The following is a 25873-nucleotide window of genomic DNA, read 5'->3' as shown; positions in this document are numbered from 1 at the left end:
TTGTCTTCGTTGTTACTTACTTTACAGAGTCTCAGTGTCTTAATACAAACTGCATTAGTTTATGATAGTGACAAACAACAATAAGAAGATTCAACAGCATATATGTAGGAATTGGGAAGGGACGGAGTAGTTTTTAGCAAATCTCTGTGGTGACGTCAGCATGCCAGTCCTTCTGTAGTTATAGAAATGGCTTTGGGGGAATATGTGTCTCAAGGTGTGTGTACATATGACATGAACAACATCACTGATGAGTTTGGCTATCAACTATTAAAAATTCCAGCTTTTGACAGGTTTTCTTTTAAAAAAATTTATTGGTGTGACATTGCATAATAAAATGACATAGGTTTCAGGTGTACAATTCCATAATGCATCACCTGTGTGTTATATTATGTGCTCGTTACCCGAAGTCAAGTCTCCTTCATCACCATTTATTCCCCCTCCTCCCCCCCCTTCTCCTCCCCCCCCCCCTCCCCTTCCCCTCCCCTCCCCCCTCCCCCCTTTCCCTCTGGTAATCACCATACTGTTGTCTGTATGCATGAGTTTTTTTGTTTTTAGTTTTTTTTTGCTTAATCCCTTCACTTTTTTCACCCAGCCCCCAACCCCCTCCCCTCTACAGCTAGCAGTCTACTCTTGATATCCATGAGTCTGTTCCTATTTTGTTTGTGTTGTTCATTACATTCCACATATAAGAGAAAACATGGTACTTGTCTTTTTTGAGTGGCTTATTTCACTCAGCGTAATACTCTCCAGGTCCATCCATGCTATTGCAAAGGGCGAGCTTTCTTTCTTTTTTATGGCTGAGTAGTACTGCATTGTACAAATGTACCACAGCTTCTTTATCATCTGGATGGGGGCTTGGGCTGCTTTCAAATCTTTGCTATTGTGAATAACGCTGCAATGAACACAGGGATGTGTATATTCTTTCAAATCAGTGTTCTGGGTTTCTTTGGATATATTCTCAGAAGTGGGATACCTGGGTCATACTGCAGTTCCATGTTTAGTTTGAGGATACGCCGTACTGTTTCTGTAGTGGCTGCAGCAGCTGGCATCCCCACCACCCAGCACGAGGGCCCCCTTTTCCCCACGCCCTTGCCAGCGCTTGTTTGTTATGGCAGGGTTTCTTACAACGCAGTTGTGGAATTTTTGCCTTCTGGTCTCTATTATAGATTTTCAGATAGAAAGTGTTTTTTATGTTAATAACGATATATTTTTTATGAGCCTATTTCTAAATAAGTCATGCTTCACATTCTGTAATTGTTTCTATATACATGTAGGTTCGTATTTCAAGTTTTGTATAGATTTACTATACAAAATGGTTTCAGATTAATAGCATTCTGTGATAGTTATCTATATGAAAACTTATGTTTTATCTATCAGTTTTCTGTAGTAGAAGTCAATTTATATGTTAAGGTGAAGAGCCAGTTTTTATATTTTTTAAGTATTTTTATTGATTATGTTATTACAGTTGTCTCAATTTCCCCCCATTTACCCCCATCCGCCTGGTACCCCCATTCCTTCCAGCGTTCCCCCATACTTAGTTCTGTCTATGGGTCATGCATGTAAGGTCTTTGGTTTCTCCATTTCCTTACTATTCTTACCCCCGCTCTGTCTGTTTTGTTCCTACCAATTATGCTTCTAAATTCTTATACCTTTTCCCCACTTTCCTCCTTCCCCCTCCCAACTGATTATCATGCAAATGATTTCCATATCTATGATTCTGTTCCTGTTCTAGTTGTTTGCTTAGTTTGTTTTTTAGGTTCAGTTGTTGATAGCTGTGAGTTTGTTGTCATTTTAATATTCATGGTTTTGATCTTCTTTTTCTTAGATAAGTCCCTTCAACATTTCATATAATAAGGGCTTGGTGATGATGAACTCCTTTAACTTGACCTTATCTGGGAAGCACTTCATCTGCCTATCCATTCTAAATGATAGCTTTGCTGGATAGAATATTCTTAGATGTAGGCCCTTGCCTTTCATGACCTTTGAACACTTCTTTCCAGCCCCTTCTTGCCTGTTAGGTTTCTTTTGAGAAATCAGCTGATAGTTTTACAGGAACTCCTTTGTAGGTAACTGTCTCCTTCCTCTTGCTGCTTTGAAGATTCTCTCTTTATCTTCTAATCTTTGGCATTTTAATTATGATGTGTCTTGCTGTGGTCCTTTTTGGGTCCAAGGTTTTTATTCTTTTATGTGCACTCAAATAACTTTTGCCTGTAAGTAGCTATTGGTTTCCCTGGATGTAAAAATGCATGGCAACAATCGGGAGGACTATATTTATTTCTTCATTTAAGCACTCAGAAAATTAAAGAGCATCTGAGTTTCAGGGCCTCCTCTGACCCCTGAGATTTACCCAGGGAAAGGACACACACAGAACATTTCTTTTGGAGTTCAGAGTGCCTCTTTTCAGAGTTCACCCTGTGAGAATTTGTTTAAATAACTCCCCTATTGAATTACATTTTCTCCACAGACTATATTCAGAATAATGTTTGATCATGTTTTCAAAAATATCTCTGAGCATTTCCATGTTCCCCATGGAAATTCAGTGGAAAGTTCCTATAATGCTCTTTGCTCCGGTTTAGAGGGCAGCGTTGAATGAATGTAACCTGGGCTTGATCGTGTGGCATCTCTGAAACTCTGGGAGCGACATGAACGACACTCATTCAGTCACTGGAAGGAGAGGCAGCCCCAATTACCACTGAGTAAACTAGCACTCTGGGCGAGGCATTGGTCTCACTTATTTTGAATTGGGCAAGTGCATCCTGGAGGTCCTGTCTGGGTCCCCTCACTGGGACCCTCATGTAGATCTGAAGGATAAGGACGAGACCTTGCATTGCTGACACAGCTAAAGCCCTGTCTGTAACTAACTGGACCCTTAGATAATATTCCCACTGGGGACCCCGGCCCCTCAAGTATGCAGTTATCTCATTCCATCCAACAAAGCTTAGCAGAACCACAAAAATGGTTTCCCTCTATGTTTAATTATCACCAAAAACCTTGAGCATACCCGAGCCAAAAGGACATGTTTTCCATGATATGGATGAAACACATCTTATAAAGGATACTTTTTCTATTATACCTCAATTGCTGCTGCTTGCAGTTTGTAGATCAGCTAGCAGGAAAGGATTACTGAACTTGGAGTATGAACCTGCCAAGTTCTTGTTTTGATTTTGACCTTTGTATAGTGCCTACAAAATTCCAGTATGAAGTTTGCTTAATGACTCATATAAATTAACCTTTGTGTCTCATTGGGTTGCTTTGCGGGTCAAATGAGAACTATCTTGAGGGCTTGTGAGGCAACAGTCTCAGTGTACTGTGTTTTGCTGTGTAATGTGCACTTCTGGCCCAGATTTTTGAGGGGAAAAATAAGGATGCATATTATACAATGGGTATAATGATTCTCTGCCATGGGCATAATAATCCCGTGTGTAATGCACACAAAAGCGTAGGTGTGCATTATACATGGCAAAACACTGTGTTTCCATTTCTGCATTACAAATGAGAAAGCTGGAACAGGAAAATTATGCAGTATATCTGCTCGAAATGCCCTTTCCATCCCAGCACACCAACCCTAAGCAAGAAAATAGCAGAAATCACATTGCCCTCTGAGGTTGAAACTTACAGACTCTACAGAGATCAAACACAGGTTTGATATTTTTTAACCTCTGGAAAAAATGGCATTATTTCCATAGATATGTAATGGAAAGAGTTTTAGCTCATGGAAAACTTCAGTCAGGGTAACAGGTGAAGAAATTTGGTGAGACAATGTGTAGATGTGACTGTAATATAGGACAGATAAATTAAATAAGTGGGTGGTAGCCTTTAAATTTTTATTTTTATTTTTATTGATTTGAAAGAGAGAGAGAAACATCTCTTTGCTGTTACACTTGTTTACGCATTCATTGGTTGTTTCCTGTATGTGCCCTGACTGAGGATCGAACTCTCAACCGTGGCATTTTGAGATGACACCCTGACCAACTGAACTGACTGGCCAGGGCCTGGACTGTAGCCTCTTTGAGAAAAGCAGCAATGCTGGGAGAATGAGAGGGGTGAGAAGGCTTAGAATAGGGAATTCACAATCCCAAGCAGACACTTGCCCAGGTGGCCTAATACCCTTCGTACAAGGCACTCCGCTGCTTGAATTCTGTGTGGTCGCAGTTGCATGAAGGAGATGGGTTGGTCTTGTAGGAACAAGAATTCTAGTCTTGAAGCCCTTCTTATTGTAAATTAGTTAATTGACAATGTTTTGGGGTTTTTTTTGTTGTTGTTTTACGTTTGATTTTTAACATCTATCTTCCCTGTCAGATGACCAGCTTCGTGGCAATAGGCAGGGATGTTAATGATGGGTTGTGCATTCTCTCCACGTTACCTCCCCATCAAAATACAACAGCTTGCAAAGTGACTGGCCACATGGATGTTCAATAAATAATATATTTATCTTACTTTCATTTATTAGGGGGATGATTACAGTCTGTGTAGGAAACCTTCAGTTTCCGTTTCCCCTCATCAAAGTGACCTCTGGGTTTTAGGCCATTAGTCCTCATGACCAGGAAAAGGATTCCTTGGTCAACAAGTCAAATTCCCAGGAGTCACCATCAAACAAAGGCACCTTTGAGATTGATGATGACAATACCGGTAACTATTTTTTAACCCCAGGTTATATATACGCTGCTTTTGAGTGAGTACTGGATCTTCATATTTTTATTTGTCAGACCCGATGTAGCATTCATCATTTGCCCAGCCCTGTTCTACCACAGAAATTAGTATGTGTAAATAACAGCCCGGTCACACACAGGCACTGTTATCTATTTGTTACCCTCATCTTTCAGAGCTGAGAACTTGGGTACCGAGAAGTTCGGTAACTTGTGCGAGGTCACACAGCTCAGTGAGTACAGGAGCCGGGGCTCACTCAGACACTCTAGGTCCCAGAGCCCAAGAGTTTTCCGGCTTCATCCCATCCGCTATCTCTATAATAAAAACCATTATTGGCGCATGCTGGGTTTTGTTCTGAAGTTTGAACAGTGTCTTGCTATTAAATTGAAACTTTGCGACCCCATTTGTTTCTGTTGACCCTGCTCACTGCCTGCCCTTTGTTCCCTGGGGTAGGAGAAGGCTTTAAGAGAGCATTCCTTTCCTCCCTCTGTTTCCAGCGATGACGCTGGTGATGCGTCTTCTCAGCCCTTTTCCACTGCTGGCTGCGGCCGCCCCTTAACTGACGGCTGGTGATTGAGTGAGTGTTTTGTTACAGGTATAGTTAATTTGAGGGTTTATTGTCCCAGCATGAAGTCATGTAATCCTTCCCTGGGCTTGAGTTCTCCCCACTTGACATTTTACCAAGAATTCTTTCTGCGTTGGGTACACAGTTGAATCAGAGTGGCAGTCAAAAAGTTCTTCCTTATTTGACCACAGTCTGTCTCAACTTGTAAGTCCTGGCCTTTCCCACTCTGTTCCTTGGGATGACACTTCTGTTGGGGATAATTAGAAAGGAGGAAAGCCAACATTTGGAAGGGGAAAATAATGGTTATAGCATTGAGGTTTTTGCATCTGAGCTCTGGCGACAGAGGGAGGGACTCCGAGCACCAAAAGTCCAGGTGGGCCCTATCCTTCTGTGGAAGAAGAAGGAGACACTGGTTTTCTAGGGCGATCTGTTCTGACTGGAAGTGTCACCGCGGAAGCTAAAGTGCCCCTTACTACCTACGTTCTCTGTGCCAGGGTCAGTACTGGGCACTGTTGTTCATACCTTGTTTATAATGTTGCACCAAGGGAAGCCGTCATTCTGAAGGAACTGAGTTAAGACAGGGTGTGTAACTCGTCCAAGAGCGCTTCTGTAAGCAGCAGAACTGGAGTTCAGCGGTAGGATTGTGGTAGGCCATGACCTTGTGTACGCCACACAAGAGACCGTTACTGATGATAATAATAGGGGTGGGGCCAGGTGAGTTTCCGCCCACCGTCTTCTTGTTGACTCTAATGTAACATAATTCGGCCAATATTGTGCTAGTACATCTCTTATGTACTTCTCTCTTTAATTCATTGAACATGTTGTTGAGTGTGAATTGTGTGCTAAGGGATACAAATGAGTAAGATAAACTCCATTCTTTCCAGAGCTTACAGAGTAGGAGAGGCGACTAGGAAAGAGCTGTGGAACAGTGAGGTCCGTGGGATAGAGGAAGGATGGGCAGAGTAGTCCTGAGTGGCGGGAAGGGAGGACCTCCCAGAGGAGGCAAAACTGAGCTTAGGCTGGATCACCGTGGAGGACCTTGCCATCCGTGGTGTGGAGGTGCAGGAGAAGCTGAGCACTCGCGGGAGCCAGGGTGTTTTGGAACTGACAGCAGTCAGGTGTGATTAGCAGACGGTAGGTATGTCCGATGGTGTTTTGATGGGAGAGATCAACGTCTTCACAACGTACTAACGAGCCTGGCCTTTTGTCTGCAGATGATCGGAGATGCTAAAGGGTTCCCCGAGATAAAGAAAGCCAATTTCTTACAGGGCTGACCCTATCATGATGATGTAATGATATAATTTATCATCCGAATGGACACACTTTTATTAGGGAAAACAGGCCTTAAGTGGGAGGGACACTGGGAAAACGGGCATAAACCAAGGATGGTTTCATCAGCCCAGATCGTGTGCTGCCCTCCTTGCGGGCTCTGCTGTCTCCGTTTGTTTATTCACATTCTTTCTGTGTTTTCTTTTGGCATTTGAAGTACAGAGCTCAACCCTGCACTTCTTCCACTGTGTGAAGATGGTAAAGAAGAGCTTTTCTTCTTTTTTAAAGCAAGGGTCTGTCTAGATTTAGAATGAGAGCTGAAGGAGTACTTAAAAAGCACACCATCTCATTCAAGTTTCCAAGTCACTTGCGACATGTAGTTCATCGGTGGCCCAAACCAAGATCCAGGTTTGCTCACTTCCAGGATGGGCTGTTCTTCCTGCCCACACACTCCCCTTGTTCAGTCCCATCCACACTTGCATCGTTTTCTTCCTTGTGAGCACGAGTATGTATCGATGCGACTAGCCAGGGTCAGGTGTAAACACTGGCTGTCACCTACCTGGCACCCACAGAAAGGGTCCCCTTGAACTTACCCTCATTATAACCAACTCTTTGTAATGAATCTTTGACAAAATTCACTGGGAACTGACTTACTTGCACATTATGGAGTGCGTACTCACGTTAGCATCCTATCAGCTTTCTTAACAGTGTTGTATTTGTGTTTCATTACCTTGGTGTTTCATTAAGTTTATGTTTTACCCAGTGTGTGTGTGTGTGTGTGTGTGTGTGTTTCTCATTTGTGCTCACTGAGGCAGAATGTATCTGGGATCTGCTCCCGACTCTGCCAGTAACGGGGTGATTCTGGGTACCTACTTTCGCTCTGCGTTAGTTTCTCTGTCTCTTTGTCCACAGGACGAAGTTGGCCAGTTTGATTTTTAAGATTATTGAGAGTTCAATTTATTACTCTGTGAATCAAATGATCAGGGCATAGCTACTGTGGATCAGCCTTGTAGATTTTTCTCGTGGAAAACATAAGTGGAGTTGGAATAAAAGCAAAGAACTACTGTTTTTCTTCCCATCAGCTTCTTTAATAATTAGCATTACATGCACATCCCCTGGTCAAGGAGTGGCACATATACAGGGGATAGTCTCAAAGAAATGAAATTTTTGCTTTAGTCCCCAGCAGAGAGCCATGAGACAGGAAGAGAAGGTTTCCCAGTGGCCCTGTTGCTAGGGGAAGGGAGTGGACACAAGACTTGCTTATTCCCTGGCCACAAGTGACCAGCTGCATATCCTGTCCATCTGAAGAGGAACCAAAGCTCCCCCAAGTCTCCTCAGGTCCCTGTGGATTCTCACTGAAGGCCTCTTTGAGGAAGAACCTGAGAGCGCATTCATGAAAGCTCTGACTGTTCGGCCAGCGCTGGCGTGGCCCCGTGGGTGTGGTCAGGAGAGACGCTGCAGAAGACCCAGGGGGCTGCCCGGACCCCAGAGCTTGGGCCCCGGTCAAGAGAGAGAACAAGCTTCACATGCCAGCTCTTTAAACCTTTTGTTACTCAACTTTATTCAAATATTTTTACTCAACAGAAGCTTTAAAACAAACAAAAAACCAAAAATACCACCTTAACCTAACTGAGTTATTTTTGAGGTGTGGGCAGAGCTGCTAGAACACGAAGCTCTTTCTTAGTCTGGGCCTGGTGAGAGGGATTCAGACCTTGTCTAGAGGAGATTCCTGTTGTTTTCATTATGTGTTGTGTGGTCATTTGTCTTTATGGGTAAAGGTTCTAAGAGATGCAAAGATGCCTTGAATGAACGTGGTGATTGCTGGGAATCACGGTTGCTTAGGGCTCGAGAGCTTAGAATTTGAACTCTGACTCCTTATTCAGGAGTTTCATAACCATGACTTAAGCGTTCATGACTTAAGCTCTCTGCTGAGTCTCAGTTTCAGAATTAATAAAGTAAAGATAGTGGGACCTTTCCCACCCAGCAGCGGTGAACATTAGACAGGCTGATTCATGTAAACCACACTTGGCACGCGATCTGGCTAATGTAAAACGCCCAGCGGTAGCCAGCATTATTACTACTATTAGGTCTTATCTGCATGTACATTTGCTCCCCACTTCTTTCTTCCTCTTCCTCTTTCTGACACACCCACACTCCCCCCCACGCCAGCATGCATAAACAGGGAGTTTGATGGTGGAGATGGTGCTTCATTTCTGCAACATGGTACACAAGCACTATTGTGTTTTAGCAGCCGTTGCCTCTAATAACAGGCTGTGAATTGTCTTCTGACTGGCCTTTGCTTTTCCAAAACTATATCTACGCTGCAGGGTTGCTGACACCTTGTTTGTTGAGCCTCAGCCCCATGTCTGAAAATTCCTGTGAGCGCCACAAGAAATGGCATTTGGGGCCTGGTCACTCCCCGGAGACGATTAAAAAATGGTGTCGATCATTAAAATGCCACAGGCCACTTGGTCAGTATGTATCAGAAAGGGTCATCGGCCCCTTCAGATGGACCTGCAAGGCTTAGGCTCAGCTAGACAGCGGCCTGGTTACCATCTGGGGCCTCATCTCTTTCCTTTTGATCCGCAGCGAAGGGCCATTTCTGGCAAAGATGGAAGAAAGGGCAAATGGATGGGTCATGAGACTTTGTTGTTGTTGTCTATCTGGTCCCATCTGCACAGTGTGGCCACCAGTGACTCCTTCTTTCTGGGCTTCGTCACTGTTCACCTGGGAGGAAAAGGACATTTAACTCCTCTTCTGACCTCTCGCTGCTACTTCCTGAATCTCTTCGAGCACCTTATGGACATTGCCTGATCGCTGGGCTTTGTCTTACTTTCCAGCACCTGGAACAAGGCCCAGCACTTAGCAAACGCTAGACATTCTTTGAATGAATAAATGAAATATATCTTTTATTCTGGATGGAGTTTTACAGGTTCTCTAGTAACAACAGAACTATACCTGTATAGCCTGAGATTCAATGTGATTTAATAATGAGTCTCATTTAAAGAAATATTTGTTATAAAGTAGTTATAAGGTAGTTCCACATCTTGCCTGTTGAGGACATTTTTTAGGCTAAGCTCCAGTGTGACCTTGTTAATAGTAGTCATTTTGCCAACAAACAGGTATGGAATATCTACTAGGCCCTCTGTTAAGGAGGAGGGATGCAATGATCAGCATAAATATGGACCCTGCTCTGAAGGAATTCTCATTTTAGTAGATCGTGATTGATAATTTAAATGAATAAATACAATACGATGTGGTGAATAAAGTGTGCGCGGTGCTGCAGGAGTGTCCTCTTCTGTCTGGACAGTGTCAGGAAGACTTCATGATGAAGTGTCATCTAAGACGATGGGTAGGAGTTGGCTGTGTCAGCCCAGGCAAAGGAGTTATTTCTATTAGGTTCTCTTTGCACTCTGAATTGAATTCAATACACAATCGCATCTTTATATTGCAATTAACGTGCCACTTAGATACAGCAGTGACTCCCTTGCATATCTCATGTAAATTGCTGGGAGTGGGAGGGAAGACTTGTATAATTTTAAGGTGATACTGTGCTTATAACATTTTTGCTGCCTTTTACACTGGTATATATGTTCACTTTTTGTTTTAACTGACCATGGTTCACAGATTCACATCATTGAATTGGCTATAAAATAAACGAATCTGAATGGTTACTGACCTATCACGGAAGCGATGAATTTCCTCATATGCAAATTAGCATCCTGTGGAAAGTGAGAAAGGGTCTCTAGTGACAGTGCATATCATTGAAATGTCATTGCCAGGAAATGTTGACACACACACATATGACAAGCACACATACACACATGCAAATTGCCAAATTTAGCAAATAAAAATAATTGCATGGGATGTAACTACACTAACAGAAATATTCCTTTTTTATCTGAAAATCAAAGTTAACTGGGCATCATGTGTTTTATCTGGCAACCCCAACACACATGGCATTAATGTCAATTAAGCACTTTAGATGACAACCAACTTTCTGTATACAGATTTTCCTCTTTGTCTTACAGGTTTTCATAATATCCTGGAGGTGAATTTAAGTGCTTGAGGAGTTTCACTTAATTAATATTTCTGACTTTAATTTTGAGTTGTTTGGAAAGAAATAAATAAAGGGACATATCTGGTTTATAGAATCTTATATTTGTTTCTCAGAAATTAAGTGTGCTTATGAACAGATAATATTGTATACCTCCAGTTGAAAACTGAATTATCTCCTACAAATTCTTTGTGGTGATCTTTGAAAACATCTTAATGAAATCTGTTTTTCAGTATAAACAAAGGGTTTTTTTCTTGTGTTTCTGCCTGTGATTTTTTTTTTTTTTTTGAGGACTAAACCAGAGCCCATGCCTCTGAGAAGCTACTTTTTATTCATGTGTTTTAGTGAAGATGATAGTGTCTAGACTGAGTGTGGTCATGGCTTTACTTAAACGCTGGCAGGCCGCCTCCACCAATAGAGGGGTTGTTGTAATGATCCAAAGCAAATACGGCATGCTAGCAGGGTGACGCAGCAGGAACAGGGTCTTTTTGAAGGAGCGGGGTTTAACCTGGCATCGGGAGCCTGGAAATTCATGGCTTCACCTATTTATCCTGCCCTAGTTGACTTTTGTCCACACAAAGGGCACTGCGTTTTAAGGAGGGTTTTCCATGAGTTCATTCTAAATGGGCATTTCTGCCCTGGAGAAAGCTTCTCTTCATGTGGCAGGCATGAGTTCATTTGCTGGAGTTACTCGCTTTCTTTGGTGAGAGAGAAGCTAGCTCTTAGGAGCCCAGCCTTGCAGGATCTGCGCAGGAGACTGCAGTGAAAAGGTGACGCGTTGTTGCTGTAGCCAGCGAGTGATTCACCGTGTAATGCCGGGGGATTTGCTTTACTAACCTTGCTGAGCACGTGGGGCCCAGGAATGCTTCTTCATACATTGCTCGGGCCCAGAAGGAAAAGCTGAGCTGTAAATCGAGGAGCTGGGTGTCTGGAGGAAAGCGGGAGAGGTTGTATTTGGACAGCCTACAGAGCACATATAGAATGATCAAATAAACAACAGTTGCAGAGATTCGAGCACTAGCTCTGTTTAATCTGGCAAATTCTAATGTCTTGGGGGGAGAGTAAAAATGTTTTTATTAAAAAACACTTTCTAAGGCACCTGGCCTATACTCGAGGATATTAACAAGTACCAATATGTAGTAACAACTTGTCTAGAATGGAAGAGAATGCTGTAGAAACCAAATTTGAATAGTGAGTTTAACTGTACTATAAATTATTATATTGCTATTGCTAAGATAAGATGGACATAATTTTATAATGAAATTTCTTTAGTTCACTTTGAATTGGTTCAGCCGCTTTTAAAGTATGCATAAATTTAAAAGGTACTAGAAGCAGAAACAGAAAAAATTAGAAACAGAATTAGGAAATTCATTTATATGTATTGATCTCTCTATAATACATTGCATTATAAATGATTTACTGCTATTACATTACATGTTCAATGTGTTGCCCCTCAGAAATTGTTGACTTATAACTTAATCATGTTGTGTGTGGCTTTATTACTATGTAGTTTTTTTGGCTATGGGATATTTTGACCCATTGTTTTGATTAACCTTTGAAAACATTATGTAGTATCTTTATGACTATAGCTATATATTAATATATATATTAATATAACTCGGGAGTAACATTCAGTTTTTGTTGAGAAAGTATCTGCTTTAGTCCTTTCAACAATTTAATATGTAACACCATGAAAACATTTCTAGTTTGCTACATTTGTTTTCATATTTAATTTAACTGAAATTTTTATGGGAATCAAATGCCTTCATATAGGTTATAAAATGAACACTTACTATATCCATTAGTTTTTGTTCTGCGCATGTCCAATTGTAACAAAGTGTTTACCATTGTGTGCTTTCATTTTTCCTCTCACATTTACTCTCCTTGGCCTTATTTTATAGCTAAATTTTATCAAAAGTATTTGGGGAGTTAATATGGAAAGAGTTCTACTATGTACAGTTTGACTGTTAATTTTACTGGAAATTAATTTTATCTACCAACTTTAACTTTTCCTGAGTCAATATTTATGGTTATGAGAGTTTCTAAAAAAAATAAGAAGGATAATTATGTTAATATCTGAGTGCCTGCTAGTCATCAAGACTCATTAAGTCCTACGACTTTGCCCTAAATATATATAATACAAAATCTGAAGCAAGAATCTTAATCTCTCTGAATTTCAGTTCCAAATCTAGATAATATAATTTATGAAGATCATATATGATAATGATTGTGAAAGCTGTTTTTATAGGAAGTGTCACATAAATGTAAGCTATAACTGTTTTCGTAGTTGCTGTTCCTAAAGTAGTAACAACAACAAAAAAAGTCTGGAATGCTAAGCAAGAAACGCGATGGAGCGTGGTTGGGAAGACGTCAACTGTATTCCAGTTCCTGATTTGCCGCTTACTGTTTGCAGTGACTTTGGGCCATGCCCTTAACCTCTACAACGACTTTCTCATCTGTACCAGAAAGGGCTTCACTACTCCAGTGTTTCCCCAAGTGTGGTCCGAGGACCACCCACATCTGAGTCACCTGGGATGCTCCTTACACAGCCTGGTTCCTGGGCCCCAGCCCAGACCTGCGGAAGCAGAACCTTTGTGTTGGCCTCCAGGCATCTCTACTTCAGTCACACAAAGCTTGAGAGTGACAGCGATAGGAGTGTCTGGCTTTGGTTTAAATTACATGGCATGAAACCTGCCCTTGCTCATTTCCAATGTCTATTGTTTACCTTTTTCAAAATGGACACATTATTGGCGCCACTTGAACAGTGGCTGAGGGCCTGGGATCGACCCCATGTGTGCGTGTTTGTACACCTGCTTTGCAAGGGAGAGGATGAGGAGAGAAAGGGAAGGGAAGGCGAGGTTAGAGAGGAAACCCAATGCAGCACATCCAAATGATGGAGTATTATACACTCACTGGGCACCTAGGTTCGGTCGTTCTTGCTCTGTCTCTCTCTCTCCCTCCCCTCTCTGCTATTACAAATAACACTGAGATAAATATCATCTCACATGAATCTTTACTTTCCTCACTGAGACTCTCTGAATTTTGATTACTTATGTTTAATATTCTTCAGAAAGTTTGTTCCAATTTATACTCTCACCACAAGGGAATGAGAATATTTAGTTACATTCATGTCAATATTGGATGGCTTTTTTTCCTCTTAATGGTGCATTTTGTAACCATTTACATTACATTTATTCATGAGGATAGACTTTGGCAAACCTAGAAAAGAGGTGGAAACTCTCCCAGGATCTGAGACTAAGAATAAACAAAAATAGAAATGCATTTAGTTCCCTTTGAATATATGTGCTATTTGAAGTATTTTGTTCCATGTAAAGATCTAATGTATATTTATTTCTTTAGAAACCTAAATGCCGAACGGCTGAACAGTATAGCACAGGAGGTAACAGTTTCACCTCTGATGTGCCAACTGCCTGGATTCTAACCCCGGCCCCGCCGCATACCAGCAGTCAGAGCGGGCAAGGTATTCGGTTGCTCCAAGCTTCTGCTTCCTTGTCTGTGTCATGAGGGGCAGGGCCGGGCAGAGACAGTAAAACCTCAAGTGATTACGTAAGATGTAAGATAACAGGCATGTAAATACTTGGTAGACACTATTGCATAATACATGCATGGTGTTTTTATTGAATGATCATATTGCCATGTTGAGAACTAAAGTCCTGGATTAATCTGCATTGTGCTAGATTTTCATTATATTGTGAGAAGAAGGGGCAGGCCAGAAGGATTAGGACCCACCTCGCTTCCCAAACTCGGTGGGACAGGTTTTTCCTGGACTGGAGGCTGGTTCCACGTCAAAGGATCTGAAATTCACTCTGAACACAGGTACACAGAACTCACGTCTGAGACCTTTTCTGTCTTCCCTAGACAATTTGAATCACTAATGCAGAGGTCCCCATGATTTCTCGGTGCCCTTATTGTCTCCATCATTTTTTTTTCACGGTACCTTTAAGGACAAAGGAAATACCTAACAGTTTCACTTGTTAAGCAGTTAAAGCAACTTAACAAGTACATGGGTCCTAATAAATTAGGAACCACTTCATCAAAGCAAAAACACATACATTGTGAGAAATACTTTTGTGTGTGTGCATATATACTTTATATATACTTTAAATATATATGTATTATATATTTACATATACTAGAGAGGGGGGAAGGCAGATAGAAAGGGAGGAAGAGAAACATCAAGCCCTGGCTGGTGTGGCTCAATCCTCGCTGGTTCAAATCCTAGTCTAAGGCACATGCCTGGGTTGTGGGCCAGGTCCCCAGTGGGGGCTGTGTGGGAAACAGCCACACATTGATGTTTCTCTTTCTCTCTTTCTCCCTGCCTTCCCCTCTCTAAAAATAAATAAATAAAATCTTTTTTTTAAAGAGAGAGAAACATCCATATGAGTGAGAAATGTTGATGTGAAAGAGAAACATCAATCAGTTGCCTCTCATATGAGCCCTGACGGGGGACCAAACCCACACCCCAGGCATGTGCCTGAGTGGGAATCGAACCAGCAACCTTTCAATTTGCGGGATGATGGCCTCACCAACTGAGCGACACTGATCAGGGCTATTTTTATCTAATCCTTAACAGCAGTGATTGAGGAATGTGTATGCCTGTTGGGCAGAGCACAACTTCTCAAAACTTGGAATCAGATGGGACGCTGCTCTCCTCATCCCTGATCCACACTGAGTTTTACGCAATACTTGAGTTTCCACCATTGCAACCTTGCCAGCACATGACGTCATCGGAAGGCACGTAACGCCATCTAACGTTGAAACTGTGAACTACCCTGTGCTAGTAGGTCACATGGCGTCCGACAGATGCTGTGTGTCACTGTTCCCCTCAACTGTAAAATTCAGCAATGTTCTTTTAAGATCACTGTGGAGCCCCAGCGGGGCTCAGGGCCCCCAGTTTGAGGACCGGGGCCCTTCTGCATTCCTGGTTTCTGGCTTCACTGCGGTTTCGTTTTGTTTTCTTCTGCCTAGTTGACTCTTCTTGTTTCCTGACTCCTGTTCTTATTGATTTCTTAGTTTTTATTATCTAGTTTCCTTCCCCTTTGCCCAGGGCCATTCTCGGCCTGGTCTCCATCAGGGGCAGCAGTGTCTGTTCTGCTCCCAGACCTTTGCAGACCTAGGGAGAGCCCTGGAGGCCCTGACTTGCTTTGGCGGCTGGCTGTGGGTCCGTCCTGGTGCTCTCCTCTTACAGGACTTACAGGGAGCACCGCTTCCACTGTAGGCTGCCTAAGTGGTATGCCAGGGGTGTGGTTTATCTTTGGGTGTCGATCTGGGGAGGTGTCCCCGCAGCGTGGCTGGGCATGCCCTCCACACCGGACCTCCCAGCTCACGAGGGGCCCTCTTTGCCTTAGAGCAACAAAGACTTGCCCAGACCACAGCTCACTGCTGCTTTTCTTGGATGTCGACCCAGAAAAGGATCTGAAGCAGTCGCGTAGTTAATTGTGGGCTCTGGACTAGACTACTTGCTTTGATATCCCAGGGTTACCACTTACTGCTAAGTTTCCTGAAACTTCAGATTCCTCCTCTTCAAAATGGAGGTAATCATAGGTCTTCCTTCGTGTGAGAATCAAATGAGAAAATGAAACGAAGTGTAATTGAAAGGGGTGCCCCTTCGCATAATGCCTGACATGAATACATGTGACTAAAACACTTACGCTATTTTTCCGTTTGTTCTGAAAGCAACTATGAAATTTACAGTCAAATATTTTTATTTTTGTCAGAAATAAAGTAACACACCAGTCACCTTTAGAATTTAGCATCTGTCTTTGCCAGTTTATGAGTGAAAACATCAGTATTAAAATAAATAAGTGCTTAACCTTTATATAACATTGGTTTATATACTATAAACCAAATATAGTACCTTAGTACCTTATATACTAAGGTACTTCCATTGACATATAGAATCTCTTAGGATTTTCAGTACAGGTCTATGTATTGTGTAGGTATGACCACGCAGATAGCTTCCCCATTTTAGAGATGATAAAACTGAGGCTGAGGAGATCCTATAAATTGCTGAAGATGACACAGTGTTTGCAGGAACCTGTACCCCAACCCAGGATTTGTAATTTGAGTGTTACGGCTCCATACTTGCTACACTGCTACCATTTAATATTTTAAAAGTTAAAATGAAAGAGGAAGGTGGGAAAGGAGGTAGTCGGAAAGAAAGGAAAGGAAAAAAGTGAGAATTGGTATTTTCTTTGCCCCTTACTTGCTCTGTTGCTGCCTTTAATATTTCAAAAGTTGAAAACAAAGGAGGAAGGAAAGGGAAGATAATTGTTTCTCTCTCTGATTTTTGTAAGCCATGAACATTTGCTATTTTGGCTGTATCCAGCACACTTAAATATTATAGTACTTTTCATTGGTGTATAAGAATCACAACACTTTGAAAAAAATGACCAATGCTTTGTCAGAAATAATTTTAAAAGAGAAAATGCTTGGTGGCCTTTGAATTGCATATCAAAAACATTGTGTTCATCACTCAAAAAACGTTAATACAAGAATGTTTAAGTTCAGTTTCTGGGCGACAGAAAAATTCTGTAAAGAGAGACAAACTTTCCCTTCCCCCATTCTCTCTCTTTTTTTTTTTCCCCAAATGTTCACAGGCCTAACCCTGTTACCCATGCTGGAGCCATTGCTGTCTAACCACTTTCTGGGCACAGTGGCCTGGAAATATATCATCGGGGGATCATTTTCCACACAGCAGAGCACATGCTGCTATGGAACCCAGTCTCAGCCGAAGAGGCTGGCCTTAGATGATGTTTTGACCTCAGTGTTAAAATGGAAATGAAACCTTGGCTCCTTCTTTCAGGTCTGTAGGAAGTTCGCCGTCCCGTGCTCGTTTGGTGGTTTTCCTGCCCAAATGGCAAGTGAGGGGAGAGCAAATGGTCTTGCAGCTTTGGGGCTGAAGGCATTGACTTGAGTGTGCTGAGTCACTGCAACAGCCTCAAGATGTAGCTAGTTTCTCCGGCTGATTAGAAAATTGTGGAAGTCACGGACTGGCCAGGCTCAACATTTTCTGGGCTGCTGGAGGCCAGCTTCTTTGGGTGAAGAGCACCGAATCCTTGCAAGGACACTGTGCGGTGGCTCTCCAGCCGGGCACCGTGGATATGGGGCAGCAGCTTTAGTTTATGAATCTGTAATATTTAATGTGGGAGATCTTGTGTAAATATGATGCAAGATATTAAGAAGAGTGTCAATAAAGTGGTTTGAAAATAAGCATTAATACTACAAAAAGGTACATGATAGAAAGTCTTGAAAAGAAGGAGTCTGAAGTTTCCATTCCATTTTTTCCTGTGTGGTCAATATTATAAGGTGATTGCCATACAAGTTGACTGTCTATATTAGTTTTCTGTGCTGCATAGTGGATTACCACAAACTTAGGGACAAAACATTCATTTACTATCATACAGTTCTGTAGGTCAGAATTCCCGGCACTCCTTGGTTCTCTGTTCAGGCCTTACCAGGCTGAAGTCATTGGGCCAGCTGGGCTACACGCTCATCTGAAGCCCACACTGGGGAAGAATCTGCCTCCAAGATCTTTCAGGTGGTTGGCAGAATTTATTTCCTTATGGTGGTAGCACTCATGGCTTACCACCTTGCTTCTTCAGGCTCAGCAATGGAGGCAGTGGGGGAGGGGCTCAGGGAGAGAGAGGGAATAAATATCTGTGCCTCCCACTCTCTGACCTCTGGAATTATTTTAAAAGAGCTTACTTGACTAGGTACAACTGACCCAAGATAATCTTTTTTTGATCAATATATAGTCAACTTAGGAGGAGAAAAGAGAGAGCAAGAAATTGAAAACCTATTTGGAAAAAAAATGACAGAAAACTTCCCTAACATGGTGAATAAAATAGACAAGATGAACCCCAAGAGGCCCACACCAGGACACATCATACTTAAAATGCAAAAGGTTAAAGACAAAGAGAGAACCAGCAAGAGAAAAGCAGTTAGTTATCTACAAGGGAGCTCCCATAAGACAGCTGATTTCTCAATAGAAACTTTGCAGGCCAGAAGGGATTGGAAAGAAATATTCAAAGTGATAAAAAGCAAGACTCGCAACCAAGATTATTCTACCCAGCAAAACTATCATTTAGATTTGAAGGATAGATAAAGAGCTTCCCAGACAAGAAAAAGCTGAAGGAGTTCATCATCACCAAACCAGTATTATATGAAATGTTAAAGGGTCTTCAAGAAGAAGAAGGAGAAGGAGATAAAGAGGAAGAAGAAGAGGAGGAAGAAGGGGGGAAAAGGGGAGGAAAAGGGGGAGGAAGAAGAGGAGAAAAATGAGATAAAAATTTGAACAGTAAAATGGAAATAGATACATATCTATCAATAATGGAATCCAAAAACAAAATAAACAAGCAGAACAGAAACATTCATAGGTACAGAGAACATATTTTACAGTTGCCAGATGGGATGGAGGTAGGGGCATGGGTGAAAAAGATGAGGGGATTAAAAGTATAAATCAGTGGTTACAGAGTGGTCATGGGGGTGTAAAGTACAGCATGGGGAATATAGTCAGTAATATCCTAATAACTATGTATGGTGTCAGAGGAGTGCCAGATTTGTTGTGCTCATTTAAAAGGTTAGGTAATTCTAATCACCGAGGTGTACACCTGAAACTAATATAAGTTAACTATAATTGAAAAATAAAAAAGTGATTTCAAGTTAATTTAATTGTATCTGCAAAATTCCTTTACCTTTGCTCTGTAACAGAACCCACCCCAGGGAATGGTGTCCTGTAATTATTGCCATGCTCTGTTTGTCAGAGGCAAGTTACAGGTTCTTTCTACACATAAGGAGAGGTTTACCTTCGCACATGCCCTTCGATGGATGTACCATGTGTTTTGAGTACAGTTGGGAAAAAAAGGTAGCTTTTGCAAAGCACCATTTAAAAAAAAAAACAATGTTATTAGATGGAAGACTAAAGGATGGAATATTATGTATTTAAATCCACATTTATTATTTTTAAATAGTTTGCCCCAGACATATTTGTCTTTCCTTAAAGAATGTACCATGTAACACTCCCTTCTTGAGTTTTTTTCTCTTCCACTGGCTGCTGAGACATTGTTGTGTTCTGATTCTACCTCTTGACTTGTTCGCTCACTTGCACTTTCTCCACCCACTCTGTTCTCGAAATGCCGCATGTCTGACCCAACCATGCCTTTGGTAGGACAGCTAGAAGTCTTATACCCTCCACCGCTTACTTCCTGAGCACAGTGGCACAGAAACACATAATTGTGGTGTCATTGTGACCCTGCAGATAAGCCAGCAAGTGTGTTGGGGCCAGGTTGTCATCTGAGCGTCTGCTGAATGGCCTGAGGGTGACGGACCTTAGAAGTTTGGACCTCACTGCTCAAATAGCAGTGAAAACTTGTTTTCTCCTTTTTGGTTTCTAAGAGACATGCTGGTTGCATTCATGTTGGTGGTTTTCGTGTCCAAATAGCAGAATTACCTACATAGTTTTTACAGCCCTGTGCAGAGTATGTGCCTGTGTTTATTTATACTGAACCTTGTGTAAAAGAAGGATTTAAGGCAGCTTTAAAAGATGCATACAGTTCAGAGAACAAAGTTGGATTAACAATGAGCAAGAAAAAGGAGGGAAAGGAAAGAGTCAATGTAAGAAAGTGACATGGAGTCACGTAAAGATGCACTTTCTAGCAGTGAGTGCAGATGTAAATACAATTACATTTCTTGGTTTGGTGGCCATGAGGTGAGATCAGGAGAAACAGTCTCCGAGTCCTGAGCCCAAAGCGACATTTCGTCTATGTGTCTTCATCCTTGATGGCCACACTGGCCACACCGTGATGTCCCGAACAACCCCAAACGTTCAGCACACGCAGTACTGTGTCCCGTAAGGTCATTTCTTCCCAGGGGCTGGTGGCCTGCTGCCCAAGTGTGGTTCAGTGAAAGCATTTCTGCGAGGCTCGAATTTCTGATACGCTGATGGGCTCCCCCTAGAATGCAGTTTAGCAGAGTGTTTCTCAGTCTTTTTGAGACGTGTGGCCCTGTGCCCCAAAAGTTTAAGACACTGAAAATTTTTATTTCATGTTCCATATCTTGGATTTTTCAAAGAAAAAAATCTTTTGTCTTTCAGCTATGAAGTTGTTATAGTATTTAAAAAATGCACAGACAGAGCACTAGGAAATCTGCTATATGTTCTCCCAACAGCTTCTAAGAATCTTTATCTCAGTGCATTTAGAAGAATGAATTATGCAGTTTGCCACATTTCCTGCTAACATCTGGACCCTGTTATTTTTAAATTTCTGGTTAAGTATGGAATGCCTGAAGCTGTGGATTTATTTATTTATTTATTTATTTATTTATTTATTGGTGGGGGAAGGAGGTGGGGAGCGTGTAATTAACACTCTTAGAGAAAACCCGAGGAGCTGAAAAAGACACCGACCTCGTCAGGAGGCTGCAGGGAGAGGAAAAGGAGCACCCACGGCCAAGCAAAGGACCTCCTTGTAATAGTGATGACTGTCTTCCAGGGCAAGGGATCGAGGCCTTGTGGCTCTGAGTCACAGAGGTGGCATGTGATAGTCATCAACTATTCACTAATATGTTCCTGATCATCAAAGTAAGTCACATCTACTGTCAGTGTTTTATAATGTCCAGAAACAGTTCAGTAAGAACGCACAAGCCACCCTGCGTTTGGCCACCATCACGGTCACACATTTCCATGCAGCGCGCTGTTTGCCGTGGCTGCGTAGCCTTGTGACTCACAGCGACGTCTCCCGGAGGCTCCCAGGTCTGGATTTGCATCTCAGCTCTGCCGTTCGTCAGCTGTGTTGCCCAGAAAAGCTTCCTGAGCTCTCTGAACCGCAGTTTCCTCATTTGTACAACAAGGATAGTAGACCTGCCTGTTTCATAAGGTTATTGTAAGAACTGCATGAGAAAATATATCTGATGAGCTCACGGCGTGTGGCAAAGCCCCAGCAGAAGCTGGCTGTTGTGTGCATGCGTGCGTGTGAATACGGACAGCCGTGTTGTGATGATGTCATACTCGATACTGCTTCCTGTACCCTCAGCACTTAATCAGCCTAATGTTTTACCGCAGGATTGTATTATTCCACTTACCTGTTTGCTTTATTTTGGCCATTCGCATTGTTACCATGGTTTGAAAATTGATAATTTGATAACTTATTAAATTATATTGATAGATACTCAGAAGTAGGTAGGGAGATACAAAAACAAACTTACTCAATTTTTCTTCTCAGGAAAGTCAGTTAGTCTTTCCTAATTTATGATAATAAGCATAGAAAAATAAGTAAAAATATTCATCTAAAGAGTTTAAACTGATCATATCCTTTTATGTCTGCGTACTTCAAGGAATTGATTCTAAGGAAAAATTTGTACAAAGATGTACTTATGCGGTAGCATGTATATGTGTACATGTACACACATTATAAAATGTTCATGGGTTTGATTTCAAACATGGAATTATGCATTTCCATGCATCATGGAATTATGCTTTCCATTCATTTTTCAAATGTTCAACATTATTTATTATTCTCATGATCCTAAAATAGCAATAAATATAATTTTTTAAAAGGAATGATGGCCTTGTCTGGCATAGCTCAGTGGATTGAGCATGGGCTGCGAAACAAAGCATCACAGGTTCGATTCCCAGTCAGGGCACATGCCTGGGTTGCAGGCCATGGCCCCCAGCAACCGCACATTGATGTATCTCTCTCTCTCTCTCTCTCTCTCTCTCTCTCCCTCCCTTCTCTCTCTAAAAATAAATGAATAAAAACTTTTTTTTTAAAAAAAAGGAAAGGTGAAGAAAACCTATGAGATCCTAAACAGACCTGTTTAAGAGTACAGCCATACAGAGGGTTGAAAAACAACTTCAAGTCTCCTGCGGACAGTGTCTGTGTCCCAGACACATGAGCTGTGCGCTGCACATCACTGCACTTTGTGCAGAGGGGCCTCACCATTCCAATCCCCGAATTCAGACTCTCACCCTTCCCTGGTGAGGTCTGTTGTTGCGCTCACGCCCCTGTGCAGTCCAGGTGGTCGGAACCGAGGACAGACTCCGTTTTCAAGGACGAGACAGCACTTCGTCTGAAGAGGTCGAACATTCCTTTTTAAGGAGAAGTGAAACACAGAGGCAGCATGTCAGCGAACAAAATGAAGCAATCCTTTTCTGAGCCTTTAATGAGGGAAGGAAGTGGAAAGAGGGAGAGAAGTCTTCTGCGTGCGTGCGTGCGCAGTGTGTCAGGCGTCTTTCGTGTGAGCACGAGAGCCCTGCCTCCTTTGGTGAGGCTCAGTCTGGGAAGAAGGAAACCGTGAGTTACTTTCCCAGAACCACGATTGTTTCAAATGTTTAGTAGAAACACGTTAAAGACATCTGTGTACTCCATGACAAAGCAGTTTGAAAGTCAGGGAGTCAGCAGGGAAGAGAAAGGAAAGTAATGATACAAATTGGGCACAGCATGGGAGTTTGTGAGTTCGTGGGTATGGAGCGTGCTTTCCCCGGGGAAAAGGTGCCTTTTGGCATCCTTTGTGGGAAAGAACCAAGGGGGAAAGGCAGTGGGAACTTCTCCTTTTTGCCCCTCACCTGCTGCCGAAGATAAAGGGCCGTGATACTCTTCAAGCTTGGACATATCTTCTTATACAACCTAATAATAGCCAGCCTCCTGTAGAGGGATAAAGCAGGTACCGAATCGAACTTCTTAGCTATTGTCTCTACTTTTAGCATCTCACCTTTCCTCTGTGTTCTATAAAATAGCCTCTTTGATCTTCATAATTAGTAATTCAAATGGATCTCCACTGCCTAAGGAGAGCTGAAACCTGTCACTTACCCTTCCGACAATGTATTGCAGCCTGTTCTTCAGACTCATTTCCCATAATTCCCCTACATTACATATCCCTTCCAAAGTGGGCTATTGTTCCTCGGGCCTATCATGCGCTTATCTGCTGGTCTAGTCTGGTTCTGACATGGGTTTATAATATCCAAAGCTAAATATAGATATACTAACTTTCAATATATAAAATACCTTACATTACTACTTTTGCGAAACTTGGACTTAGAGACCTAGAATCAAGTTTGTGTGTGTGTACACACATGTGTGTGTCCGTGCAGTAATAAGCTGGTGCTGATGTTCATTTCTCTTAGGAGGATGAACATTTCTGATTTGGCTCTAGGACAGGCTTGTAATTGTGGTAAATACTACCTTTGCAGACCTGTGAGTAATGTAATAATGGCTGCTCTGAAGGTCTGTATTTTCCTTGTGGCATGGTCTAGTTGAAAAACCCATTTGAATCAGATAGTTCAAGACTGTTTCCAGGAAGGAAGGAAAGAAGGAAGGAAGGAAGGAAGGAAGGAAGGAAGGTCAGTCTCTTATATGCCAGATGAATTTCTAGGTCTAGGAATACAATGGAATATCTAGATTTGAACATGGAACTCAATTTGAGTGGTAGTGTCACAAGTCAATTGAATTCCACTTTAGGGACCTCATCTGGGAAACAGAACAACTGATCCTACTTCATACAAATGCCAAACGTTTGCTGTGGATCCTTGTTCAGTGCCGGTTGATTGCCTTGCCTCGTTCCTGTGCCAGACCTTCCTGAGGTGGAAAATGTGACTTCCCCAGGTTCGTCCCGTTGCTCGGTCTAGTTGAGCTCAGCCCTTTTACTTACAGGGGCCATCCCAAGACCCGCAAGATTAGCAGGCCCTTCTCATCTCAAGGGTGAAGAACGAAGAGCTGAGTATGCTGGTGACATTTAGATTAGAATCTCTAACCCTTCTCTTTGGATGCAATCTCTGAGTAATGAAAAAACTGTGATGCTGAGACATTATCTTTAGCAAGAGACATATGCCTATATTTTAATATACTATTTTAATGTTATCTAAATTAGGTTCAAATTTAGACTCTGGCAGTTTCTATAGTTGATAAGAGCCTGAATATTTACACACTAGCTCCATTAAAAAAATTTAGTGCTTTCTGAATGTCAAATGTCTGAAATGGGCTTTATAGTGAAAGAAGAAGCTTATTTCATCTTTCCTCTCATTTCTTTGCTTTTAGAAGTAAAAATAGTTAAAACTCTGCAATCACAAAAAGGTCATTGACCTCTATTCACTCTCTCTCTCTCTCTCTCTCTCTCTGGTCAACTGTCATTAAGAGACAATAGTTTTCTCTTTTCAAAGTTTTATGTTCTATCTCTGCGTCTGGGATCAGACATTTGTACCTACAAAGAAGTCAGGACCGCCTTTGAGGGAGGGAGATTCTTGGCAGTGGTTATGTTTCTAAGTTCCAAGGTTCTGCGGCATGAAGCTGTAGTCACCTTCGTGGGGGAGAGGGGTCACAGAGAAGAGGCTTGGCCATATGGGTGGTCAAGAGTAGGGTGTGGGTGGAAAGAAGCTGTGTTTTTCTTTCCGTGCTCTCTTATTAAGTATCCAAAGGCTGCGATTTAACTGTTCTGTTTCTGCATTGCTTTTGTGCTTTCCGTTCTCCCTTCCACAGTCCTCCGTGACCTGGATTGCTTTTCATCTCTGTCCACTTCCTCTCCCACTTGGGGTTTTCTGCCTCTGAGGTTTTCTTTAGACCCAGATGGTGTCTCCCCAGCCTTTCTGCTTTCTCGCTGTCCTGTGTACAAGGGCGCAGACCTTTTGTGTATTTTTGAGCGTATCATTCCAATATCAGCAGAGAAACCGAAGGAAATGGAAGTATAGAGAGAAGGTACAAAAGGGGTCAGGATCATACAAATCTTCGCCACCTTTGGGGTCTGGTCTGTAGTTCTCTTGTCCCTTCTGAAGTGCAAACTGGAAGTCCCATTGAACTCTTCCTGTGTGTGGAGCACACTGCTCTCCCGAAAGGATGCTGGGCACGCCTGCCTTTTCTCCTGCGAGGTCTTCCCGGCACCCTGTGGAGCTGCCCCTGGATTCACAAGGCTTTCTGGGAAGTTGTGCCCCTGTCAGGGAGTTTCTGGTCTGTAGAGGAGAAGGCATTTCTCCATAGTGTTCCACTACCCAGTGAGTCTCTCCCTGAGAGACTGGAGTGTTCTATCCAATGCAGTTACTAAAATGTCTTTAGACTCTTCGGTTATTTTTCTACTGTTTATTTCCCTTTGGGTTTCTTTCAAAGATATTTTGTGATAAGCCATTACTTTACATAGGGGATTCCTATTTTAAAACTTTAGTAATTAAGAGTAAATTATCATAACTAAGGTATTTTAATAGTAAACATATCCACCTCAACAATTGTTTGTTAATATTTTGTGTTAATAAATCATTGTAAAATCATTTTAAAATATTACAATATTTTTAAATAATTAAAATAAAAATATTTAAAGCATCTTACTAAATATTCTTA

The 25873-nt window shown here is 42.0% G+C and overlaps 1 protein-coding gene and 1 long non-coding RNA gene across 4 annotated transcripts in view; both read left to right on the top strand.

The window, feature by feature from the left end:
* The window catches only part of LPAR1 (lysophosphatidic acid receptor 1), a 136774-nt gene that overhangs the window by 86752 nt on the left and 24149 nt on the right, over positions 1 to 25873 (top strand). The gene's annotated exons all lie outside the window — the stretch shown is intronic.
* On the top strand, positions 6 to 25532 carry LOC118499770. The gene is made up of 3 exons (XR_004902303.1): positions 6 to 390; positions 13088 to 13091; positions 25520 to 25532. It is a non-coding gene; the product is annotated as an uncharacterized LOC118499770 (long non-coding RNA).

The sequence above is a fragment of the Phyllostomus discolor genome, chromosome 3 (assembly GCF_004126475.2).
Source record: "Phyllostomus discolor isolate MPI-MPIP mPhyDis1 chromosome 3, mPhyDis1.pri.v3, whole genome shotgun sequence".
Lineage (NCBI taxonomy): Eukaryota > Metazoa > Chordata > Mammalia > Chiroptera > Phyllostomidae > Phyllostomus > Phyllostomus discolor.
Note: the sequence above shows the minus strand (reverse complement) of the source record. Positions and strands in the feature narration are given on the sequence as shown.